Raw genomic sequence first — 12,331 nt, 5'->3', positions numbered from 1 at the left:
GGCTCAAAGCTTCAGAAAGGCAGTTATACAACAAATGGATGACATAGGAATAGCTGCGTCATTATTTATAAGGCCTATAGTGGATAGTGAGGGGAACAGATTGGGCCTGTCTAACGGTGTGTATACATCAGCACCTTGCAAAAAAAACTTGTGGACCAGTTAATGGTGCTGTGGGCCATTAGCGCTGCTGGGACAGGTGGGAAAATGTGCTGTAGCGTTCAGAGTGTGTAGTTAGCACTCTGCAGAGTGCAGTCAACCCCTGGCAGGATGAGAGGAGCAAGAGGTGCAAATCCAGCTGCTCGCCATCGCGCCTCGCCACCCGCCGTCACGCGGAGATGAAGTGCCAATTGATATCTTCAGTGGTAAGCTGTTGTGACAGTCCCTTTGTAAATGTTTGGACACGGCTGTTTAAGCAGTGCTATCTCGCATCTCTTTGACTTTTAAGTTTCTCCCCGAGGACTCCTTTCTTTTTCTTTCCCTGGCTTCAGAGGTTGCCTGGAGTCGCGCTGAAGAGCACATCCTGTGCGGCGACATCCTGTCCCCAACCTTCCTGACATAATACCCTCTCTTCTTTTCGGTTACACTACCAATTCAACTTCCAGAAAAATTATAATAATTGCAAAAATAAATGAGCTTCACCTCCATCTGTCCCCTCATTTTTATCCGAACACATTCAGCTTTCAGGGAGCGGAGAAGTTCGCGGCTGCTGTTCTGCATAGTGAGTGGTTATTATGGCTGTGATGAGTAGGTAAGGTGGGGTGACAGATGTTTTTAAAACCTGAGCGCGCTCACTCCACAGAGCCTTTTTTTCTGCAGTTTTACCCCTCCTTTATGTGAAAGCCACTGTATTCTTCCCTGCCACTATTTTCTCTGTCCACCTCATTAGCTCAGAGGCAGGAAACCAAATTACCTTCAATTACAAAGTCATCAAAGGCCATCTGAAGTCCTGTCTCAGCAAGCAGGCCCCTGCAAAACAGCACAGGGGGGGCCCTGCATGCAAAGTAACATTGAATTTATTCTCAAAATAAATGTAAGCACCAAAAAAGACCAGGAGGATTTATTTAATTGGCCATTTTTCTTCCCGCTTGTGAAATAGAACCATCAAAGAATAAGTAAAGAGTTTTTCAGCTTGACTCAGAATGAATAAAACTTCATTCCTTGTATGTTAAATTGCATGAGAAACATGGAGGAAAGAAAAAAAACATTCAGGAGCTCTCGGAGGGTGAATTCATTTTCCCAATTACTGGCTCGAATCCAAATTATTCTTGCCAAATCACTGCACACACTCCCCCCCCAAAATAGAAGCACAAACCAATTGAGATGAGAGCGCGACGTGCACCGCTGGTCCATGAATCGCCTCTCCCATTAGAACCGTGTTCATCCTTATTATCACATAGTGAATGCTCTGCTTGGCTCCAACCGTTTTATCAGGCACAAGTAGAGGGGCGCTTTTCTGACTGTTTTTTTTTTTTTTTTTGCTCAGACGGAGGGAAATGAGGCCAGTCAGTCTGAGGTTTGTTTTTCTGGGTCTCTAAGGAGCTTACAGTAAACAGCACACAGGAGCCGCTCTGGCAAGTGTGGGTCCAGGCTGGAGGATGCACACGAGGAGTTTATCGAAAAACAAGACATCCATCAAGCTGCTGGGACATATGTGACTACACTGGGAGGCTGAACTCCATTTATGGGATGATATACATTTAATATCTGATCAGCGTTCTTCCAGGGAGGAAACAGGGACATTTAAGAGTAACCAGACCATTTTTTATCCACATACCTCTGCCTTCTTGGGCTAATTTTTAAAAAACATGGTGTTTCATATTTCACATCACCTCTCTTACATTACACCCCCCACAGTTAGCCAAAACCAAATTTACATGGCCTTCTACACAAAAGCAAAAACCTTACTAAATTAGAAATTATACCTAAAAATATATTATAACCAAGTTAAAAAGTAAAATTAAAAACAGAAAAATTAAGAGCTTTGCAGAAGAACACAAACCAGTGGTTCTCAACCTTGGGGTTGAAACCCCTTTGGGGGTCGCGAGACACTGATAGGGGTGCCTTAAAAAAAACAAAGAAAATTTTTTACATAAGACTGTTACCACTTGACACCAATTTTACCAAATTTTAACCCCTTTTCATCACTTTTTAACACCAATTTTGCCAATATTAGCACATTTTTTTTCACTTAAAACACATTTTTGTCTGTTTTAAACCCTTTCTATCACTTTTTCTGCCTGTTTTTGCCACTTCTAAACCATTTCTTGCCACTTTTTGCCTGTTGTTGCCTCTGTTGACCCATTATTGCCTCTATCAACCCCTTTTTACAACCCTCTTCGCCCCTTTTAACCACAATTAACCCATTTTTGCCAGTTTCTATCAATTTTTCATCCCATTCCAACTCATTTCCACCAGTTTTTGCACTTTTAAGCTGTTTGATCCACAATTTAATCCCCTTTAACCACTTTTTGGTCGTGTGGGTGCATTTGTTTCTGTCTCCAACTAAACCAATCAGATGCGATAAAACAAAAGCAGGAGGGGAGGGGGGATGGCGTCGCTCAGGGCTCATCTCCACAAATACACAGAGGGAGACAGAGACAGAGAGAGGACAACATGTAGCTATATACATACGAGTAACCACTTCAAAAATAATAATAATGACAAAATCACTTTGTCAGTCAGGCATTTCAACAGGCATCCCAGACAGTTGTGGTCAGCCATATACTAGGTTGTAACCTAGTCTTTAGTATATATGAATCCATGTGCATTCATAGTATAGTTGCAAGATGTGCAAAAGGTGCAAGAATGCTAACGAGACATTATCATAAAATATCCAAGAATGTGGGCAGATTTACATGAGGCAGATAAGATAATATAAGATAGCTGACTAGTGCAAGTGTGCATATGAAGTGAGGCTTTTACCAAAGTGAGGTTCTAAAAGTATTTGAGGTTCAGTAAAGTAGTAAGAGACACCTTAATGTGCTTATTTTGCAAAAACTCTATACTATACTATGTTTCTATACTGCTTATCCCGTTTGGGATACGGATAAGCAGGATAAGGCGAGGTACACCCTGGACTGAGTGACAATTGCAGGGCTGACATGCAGAGACAAACAACCAGGCATGCTCACACTCACACCTAAGGGCAATTTAGAGTCGATTAACCCACACCCCCGATAACCCACACAGAGGTGTCCTGACCGGAAGGTGAACCAGGAGCCTTCTTGCTGTGAGGCAACAGCTCTAATCCCTGCTAAAAAAATCCTGATTTTTGTCATGTAAAAATACAGATAAACAAAATACTTTTCATATACTACATGCAAATTGGATCCCAGTCTTGGCACATTAGGTATCCAGTCTGGACCTGTGTCATTTCTTTTAACTCCTTGGTTTGATCTGATCCCCTGCTGTTCTTCTTTGGGAGTTGAATTCATCTGTATGCATCTTCCAGGCCATATTAATGTATCTATGTATCCATGTTTTCATAGTATTTCCATTGACTTCTTCAGGGCAGATTTCCCCCAAAGGAATGGTTTAGTATGCTTGAAGTGAACCAGATTGCATGATGGGTTGTCTGACTCCGTCTCCTCTCAGTGGGGTTTAAAGCAGTTTCAAATGGCCACACTTAAAGGCGGGGTGAAAAGCCTGCTGTCATATAGCCTCCTTAAGGCTCCATCAAACTGCCTCTCCGATCTCTATCCAAGGATCGTATGGCTTCTATACATCTCTTTGGTCTCGAATCATTGAATTTTACAAATGAGGATAACGGCGGGTACTTTCAGCTTCTCTTCAGAAGCGCTCCTGGTGTTACATGAAGAAAAATGACAGAGGAGAAAGCTCGTACCTTCAAATGCATTCATGGCCTTTTGTATCTCATACACAATCACATTTTCTGCTATTAAAAGATGAAACAAGTTTTGAAAACGGCTCTTTTTCTGACACTGGATTGTTTTTATTAGACTTAGAAAGATAAACAAATAATAACTTAAACTGAATTGTAAATATCGATACAGAAATATCCATCCTGACTCTGGTAATACAGTCATCTAATCCTGGCGCTGCTGGTTTATAATTACAACTTATCAGATCTGATCTTAACAGATTCCACTGCCAGTTTGACTCATTCTGTCACTTCATCAGAACTCCTCAGCGTGGTGTTTGTGATATAAATAAAGAAAAACAGTGGGATGTCAGACAGTGTTGATGAGTAAAGGATAATGAATGGTGTGGAAATGACACCAAATTGCAGTGAAGAATTCACATTTGTTCTGTATTTTTGGTTTCTCTTCATATCATTCCATATCAAATTAAAGCTTTTGTATTGTGTCTTATTGTATCACACTGTTTTGTATCATATCCCATTATGTATTGTTGTCTATGTATTTTGCTACTATATATATAATCATATATAACAGTACTGTATTAAATCATGTAATATTGTCTCCAGTTGCAGTGAATCAGGTCATACTGAATCTTAAGGCATCATATTATATCATATCTTATCATTTCAAATAATAGTATATGATATCATATAACTGTGTAAAAATCTAGTTGAATATTATAACTTATTGTATTTTATTATACCATAATGTGTCGTATCATATATCACATCATATCCTGTCGTGTATCGTATTATATTATGTATTGTCATAATCTTTCATATCATATATTTTATCCTTTTGTGTTGTATAATAATCCCACATATCATATTTATCATATCTTGCCCTTTACTGCTGTATCCTATTGTATTCCATTTTTTCCTATCCTATCCTATCCTATCTTATTCTGTTCTGCCCTATCTTACTGTAGCTTGTTACACTTATAAAACAGTTTTTATTGTATTGTTTCATATCTTATCCTATCCTTTCCTTTCTTATCTCATCATATCCTTTCCTGTTGTATCCTGACCTGTCATGTCGTCCTCCGTCTCTTCTGATCTTACCTTTTTCTTGTATAATTTTGTTTCGTATCATTTTGTATCATATCTTGTTTTGTAATATTTTGTACCGTAATCTTATCGTATGTATTGTACTTTGTATGGTTCTGTATTGTATCATGTCATTTCGATTAATATTGTATAGTATTGTTTTATTTGAACTATATCATTTCATTTTGTATTGAATTGTACTGTATCATATAATTTTGTATCACAGTCTCATTGTAACACATCAATCATGTATTGTATCGTAGGGTTCAGTATTGTTTTGTATTGGATCATATGGATCATAAATATCGTTTCATTTTGTTCTGTTACGTATTGAATCGTATCGTATCCTGTCATTTTGTGTCCTATCATATTGTTTCATATAGTATCGTATTGTTTTGTTTCACTTCGTATAATATTGTATCATATCCTTCCGTGTCAAATCTTGTTGTTTTGTTTCCTTTCTAATCCTAATATTATCATATCATATCGTATCTGATGGTAATGTAAAGTATCCTATCCTGTCCTGTCTTATCGTATCATGTCATTTTGGAATTTCACCTATTTTATTGTACAGAGATGTCAAAAGTATTCACATTCATTACTCAGGTATAAGTATAGATACTAGGGTTTAAAAAGACTTCTGTAGAAGTTCAAGTATCAGCTTAAACTTTTTACTCAAGTTAAAGTGTAAAAGTACTGGTTTCAAAACTACTTAAAGTATAAAAGTGAAAGTAATGTAAGGGGGAAAAATGCCATTAAGGACAAAAGCTTAGGCCACCTAACAGGGGCCTATAGTGCACTACCCCACCTCCCCAAAAACATTTTTCTAAAGGCCATAATGACTATAATGTTATATTAAAATGTTAATGTTGAAAAATGTGGGATGCACCTGTTTCAGCTGCATTTATGCCCATTGAAAATGAACGCATTTTAGTACAATGCAAATACATTCAAGAACCATATATGTGTACTACTGAGCATTAACGTGTTTCATGGAGCGGACGATATGATGATTAGCTGCCTGTAAGTATTGGTCTTCCTGGCTACCAACCTCCTCACTGGTGCTTGGTTGGGACATTTGTCTTGAGTTCTCTTGAGCCTCTTCTACAGACATCTTCGCTACATACGTCTGCTATTTCCTAGCTGGAGTGTGACGTGATTTGTGTCATGTGTGTAGGTGCGATGGATCGCATACAAACCAACAAGGTGTCGGAGTGGTATTATCTTATACTTCTCATCCAACCACAATCAAATTCACTCAATCCAGATGGCGCAATCTTTCTGATTAGGTTTTTTGTTTGTTTGTTTGTTTATTTTTTGTTTTTTTGAACGATGACAAGCCGGAATAAAAACAAGCTGAAATGAAATAGGAGTAACGAGGCTATTTTTAAAATGTAAGGAGTAGAAAGAACAGATAATTGGGTGAAAATGAAAGGAGTAGAAGTAAAAAGTCGGCTGAAAATAATTACTCCAGTAAAGTATAGATACCCAAAATTGCTACTTGACACCTCTGATATCGTATCGTGTCATTTTGTATCATATCTTGTTGTTTTGTTTCTTTTTGTATCTTAATCTTATCGTATCATACTGTAACATAATGTAAAGTATCCTATCCTGTACTGTCTTATTGTATAGTATCATATAATATCCTCTAGCTCCATGTCCTGTCACAAATTTTTGTGTTGTTTTATTTATCATAGTCAATATATTTTGTTTTAATCCTATTTTTCCAAACTGTACTGTATGTTACTTGTTGTATGTTATCATTGTTTTCAGCTACACTGTGTCATATCCTTTTCTATTGTACTATAATGTATTGATCCTCACTGTATCATAGCACACAGCACTGTATCATATATGGTGTTTTATCATATAATATGCAGTTGATATTCCTTCAGTCATCTTACTGGTCTCAACTGAAGCTATACAAAATAACTGCAACGTACACATCCCTTTGAAATGCTGATAAAAAAAGAAAGTCCATAAATCTAAGGTAGACATAATGGGACTCTCTAAGCAGATGTCCTGTAGATGTAACACTTTGGCATCTTTCCCATGGACCAAAACAAAGCTTATCTCTTCCACCTCCTCTCCCTCTGTGTTCTCTCCAAGCTTTGTCATTTGAAGGCCTGATCTCCATTCAGATATACAGCTCAAGATTGATTTCGTTCTTTGAAGCATTTAAGACTCATCAAAGTCTTTTATGTGGTTAGGAAAATGGTTGTCTGCTGCAAATGCACACTTGTAAGAAAACTCAGCATTGTGTCCTTACATACAACGTCTGTGAGAAGGCAGGACCTGTCATTTAAAGGGGCTATCGCTTAACCATAAATTTAGCTGAGATGTTTAATTTCTGCCTTTTTATGCTGAACACTTTTCCTGTTTAGCTTAAGCTTTCAGATAAACCACATAAACACATAGAGAGCCCGTTTGTTTGATTGTGTTGATAAAGTGCGTCCTTGTATTTGTTTTGATCAAATGATGATAATTTGAGAAAGTTGGTGATCGGTGAAACATTTTGGCTGAACCCTAAATTATTCTGCCATCCTAATGAGCATAAACTGGAGAGCCTGTTTACTTTTGAAGTGTTTAATTTGCCAAATTTTCACAAAAGCTTGGAAAGACAGCGAAATACACTTCCTAATTAGGATTGATTCTCATCTGCTGGTGCTGTGTTGGTGGGATTTTGCCAGCGGTTTTGGTATTTCTGTTCTATTCAGTGTTTTTTGGGGGATTTCACTGCCAGAAATGCTTGTTTTTTTCCTGCTGTTTCTTCTTTAGTTGTTTTGATTGTGTTTGCTCTGTCCCTGCAGTCTTTGAATTTCAATGATTGTGGTGTCTGGGCAATTGTGAACGCACCACACTCTAATGGAGAAAAACCCAAACTTTGATACCATCATTTTTCTGTGCTTTTCAAAACCATTTCAGATACTGGGCAAAAGATAAAAAAGTTTGTCCTTTAGGTCCCTGCCAAACTGTTTATTCTATTTAATGCTTGAGGGAACATTTTTTTGTACAAATCGTTTCAAAACTAGGTTATATGTCATGTTTTTTTCATTTAAAGACACCATGATTAGAATTTCCAACGTGGAATGTCTCCAGTAAATTTTATGGATCTTCCACAGGCCTCTGCTCCTTATATACAGACCACGCACAGCGCGTGGCGCCTCACCATGGTGTAGAGCACTGATCATCAACTGGCGGCCCGGGGGCCATATCAGGCCCCCCAGAGCTTCCTGTCCGGCCCCCGAAAAACCATTATATTCAGAAAAGGAGGAAAAAAGGATGCTGTGGTTTTAAGAGTATCCTTTGGCTTTAAATGTCTGCATCTGATAATCCCACAAACAATGAATATTGAAATAGTTTGAGAATGACTTAACATTTGATCTATTTTACAGAAATTTCCTGTCATAATTAGTAGATATCTAAAAATAGGGTTAAGATTAGCAGAAGTGCTGCAAAAATGACCAGATAAAGTGGTGAGAAGAGGGGAAAATGTGGCAAAAATTGGTTAAGGAGGAAAAAGGGGCCTCAAACTGTCACAAATTGGTTACAAATCACAAAAATAGTTCAAAAAGTAATGAAAATGGGTTAAAAAGTGGCAAAAATAGGGAAAAAGTGGCAAAATTGATAAAGAGTGGAATAAAGGGGATAAAACATGTGGGAAAAGTGGTTTAAATGGATTAAAGAATGGCAACAATTGGGTTAAGGGAGCAATTCTGGAGAAATCTCTGAGTGCAAGAGACAAGGCTGAAGATAGAAATTGGATACTTAGGTTGTTTAGGCCGTCAGGCAACACTGCATTAAAAACAGACAGGATTCTGTACTTGAAATCACTGCATGGGCTCAGGAACACTTCCAGAAATCACTGCCTGTCTACACAGTTCACCGTGCCTTCCACAAGTGCACCTTGTAGCTGTATTAGGTAACGGAGAAGCCATATGTGAACACAATCCACAAATGCAAACGTCTTCCCAAGGCTGAAGCTCCTTTAAGGCAGAATGGAAAACTGTTCTGTGGTCACTTGATTTGAAATTTTAAATTCTTTTTGGAAACCATGGCAACCCTGCACTATGGACTAAAGAAGAGAGGGGCCGCCCAGCTTTTTCTCAGCTTACAGTTCGAAAGCCTGCATCTCTGATGGTATGGGGTTGCATTAGTGTCCATGGCGTGGGCAGCTTACACATCTGGAAAGGCACTATCAGTGCTGAAAAGTAGATAGAGGCGTGAAAGCGTTATATGCTCCAATCCAGACAACGTCTCTTTCAGGGACAGCATTGCATAATCCAGCAAGACAACGCTAAACCACATACCACATCTGTCACAACAGCATGGCTTCACAGTCAAAGAGTCTGGGTGCTGAACTGGATAAAAAAAAATGGGACAACATTCCTCTCCAAAAACTCCAGCAACTGGTGTCCTCACTTCAAAGACATTTACAGACTGTTGTTGCACGAACATGGGATGCTTCACACTGTCAACATGGCCCTGTTCCTTCTTTTTTGAGATATCTCGCCGCCATCAAATTCAAAATGAGCTCATATTTTTAATGAAATAGTAAAATGTCTTAGTTTCAACATCTGATAGGTTGTTTATGGTCTATTGTGCATAAAATATGGGTTTATGAGGTTTGAAAACACTGCTTTCAGTTTTTCTTTACACTTCAACAGCGTCCCATATTTTTGGGAATTGGGGTTGCAAATATATGTGCATGGAGGAAGAGAATATTAAACATGTTCCAGGTAAAAGCAGTAGAAAGAGGCGCTTTATGAAGAATCAGATGAAACGCTTTAACTTTGTTCTTTCTGTCATTACTGAAGTACGACGCAGCCTTGAAGAAACTTCCCAAACCGACATCCTGACAGCAGCTGCACTTCACTTTGTACTGTCACTGGTGTCAGTGGTCTGTCACTGGTGTTTCCATTCATGCCGACAGCTTATATAAAGGCGTCTTCTTCTATTGTTATAATAAATAATAACCCAGAATAAAGTGCGGCGTGTGCTCTGACACCGGCAGCTACAGTTTGTGTTACTTTGTCACTGGTGTCATTCTAATGTCAGCGCTGCTATCACTCATTCAGAGGGATGATCTCCTATCATCACCGGTTTTGTTGTTACCGGATGAATAAAAGCTACAACAAAAGGTGAAAGTCTCCCAGGATTGAGGGATAATCCTTCTGCAACATCAGCCATACTTTATCAGCCCCTGATGTCTCTGTTTGATTGTTGCGGCTGTCTCTATTATCGTTTTTCTGCAGCGATACACTTCCCACAATCATTAAAACAATAAGATATTAATCCATTTATTTGTGCAACCAGCTGTAGTGTTTCATTAATGTCACTGGTCTGTCTCTGTTGCCGTCGCTGAGAGGGATGTTCGTCTGCGACTTGTATTTGTGCAAAGATATAAATTAATATTGGCTGAAGTAAACAGATGGAGAGGGGGCGACTGCAGGGTATTTATCGTGTCACTTTTGACTTCCCAAAGGAAATTGAAAATGAAACTAAGTGGGGGTTGAGAGAGGACTTGTCAGTTGGACAACTCAGGGCACTTTTAGCTGTTAATTTCATTCACAAAACATTCCTGGGAAGAAATGTGTCCTTAAAACTCACTTATGAAGTTTTTAGGCCTCATTAACCATCATAGTTTTTTAGTTTTCTTACATTTATACTTAAGGAAGTTCCAAGGAGAAACCTACATCAGATTCATGAAATGCTCTTAAAGGAATACTTCAACATTTTAAAGGAATAATCCATCAACTCCAAAACGCTCTCGTGGACAAGTTGTGACCTGCACATTCACCATGCTCTCAATGGCATCTCGAGATTAAATAAAGGTCGAATGAATGAATGTATATGCAGATGACACTGTCATTTATTGCTCCGCTCCTACACAGCATCAGGCTCTCCGTCATTTACAAGAAGCCTCTGATATTGTACAGGACACTCTTTGTGGGTTAAAAGTGGTTCTAAATCTTGACAAAACCAAAGTCATGTTGTTATTAAACTCAGAAAAAGAAGCTGAACCTTCCTTCAGTCACCACGTCTCAGGGTGATGTAATTGAATCGTCTTGAATCACTTGTCTCATATATGTGAAAAGCTACAGTCGTTGCTGACTCAGTGACAAAATTAGCTTTTGCCAAAATCTGTCTTGAAATGGGTAAAAGGAGTTTCAGGTACGCTGCTCCTGCAGCCTGGAATCTTATTCTGGAGACCTGATTTCTTGATGAGCTGGTCTCTTTACATCTTTTTTATTTAAGATTTGTTTGTGGGCCTTTTCATGCCTTTATCAGATAGACGAATGGCAGTGGATAGACTTGGGAACAGGGAAGAAAGTGGGGAGAGACATGCGGTAAAGGGCTACAGGCTGGATTCGAACCCAGGCCGCCCGTGTACATGGGTAGCACTTAAACCACTCAACCATCTGCAGACCCTCTTCAAATCACTTTAAGAGTAGGCACTGGAGGATGATGTATCAGGTTGTAGATGTTTTCACTGATGACTTTCTGCTCTGTGACTCTGGATTTGGTTTCTCTGTGATTGTCACTGCTTTGTTTTTTACGTCTATGTCTTTGTCGACTGTGCTGCTGCCTGTCTTGGCCTGGACGCTCTTGTAAATGAGATTCTTAATCTCAGTGAGTTTTTTTTTCATGGTTAAATAAATGTAAATAAACAATAACAAATCTCAGAGGTCCCCAAAACATGCCTGTGAAGTCTGTTGCTGGAAAAAAAAAAACACTTCAGTATTGTTTTTGCATGTCTAAAAACCATAGACTGTAGAAAGAATTGGGCAAAGCCTGTGTGACGTCAGTCGTCTGTTTACAATAGGCGGACTCAAACGGCTCTTGAAGCCAATCCGTGGAGGTTTCCATATTGAAATCGCAGTCTTAACGGAACATTGGATCAATCTAATGCCCGCCCACTAAGCGTGACTTCCCGTCAGCCTGCTAACTAGCATTCTGGTTAACAGAAACGGGGCCTCTGCCTGCTGAGCTATCTGTCAATCAAATAAGACGGGCCAATCAGCTTTTATCCTAAATATAATCCAAACGATCGTGGTACAAAAAAATTCACCCCCTCGTTCAGTGGGAGTACAATAAGACATTAGCTAATGAGACACGTTTGGTGTTTTGAACCAGGCTGTAAACCAGTTAATTTCTAGTGTAAATACCGGCTGTTTAACATGTGTCCAGGACTTCCCGTGTTCCTGCAGCCAGCCTCAAGTGGACACTCGCAGTATTGCAATTTTTTGCACTTCCGCATTGGCTTCATTTTTCAGGACGGGAGGTTGCCGCTTGCTTAAAACCCCTCTGTTTCAGGCCTGCGAACAAGCTGTTTCCATGTCTGTAACTTTAAATGTTACTTAGCCGTCTGACTCCGCCCCTGACTCCACCCCTCTCCGG

The 12,331-nt window shown here is 39.2% G+C and overlaps 1 protein-coding gene across 3 annotated transcripts in view; it reads right to left on the bottom strand.

The window, feature by feature from the left end:
- The window catches only part of gfra4a (GDNF family receptor alpha 4a), a 571,203-nt gene that overhangs the window by 24,096 nt on the left and 534,776 nt on the right, over positions 1-12,331 (bottom strand). The gene's annotated exons all lie outside the window — the stretch shown is intronic.

Source organism: Cheilinus undulatus, linkage group 18 (assembly GCF_018320785.1).
Source record: "Cheilinus undulatus linkage group 18, ASM1832078v1, whole genome shotgun sequence".
Taxonomy (NCBI): Eukaryota; Metazoa; Chordata; class Actinopteri; order Labriformes; family Labridae; genus Cheilinus; species Cheilinus undulatus.
Note: the sequence above shows the minus strand (reverse complement) of the source record. Positions and strands in the feature narration are given on the sequence as shown.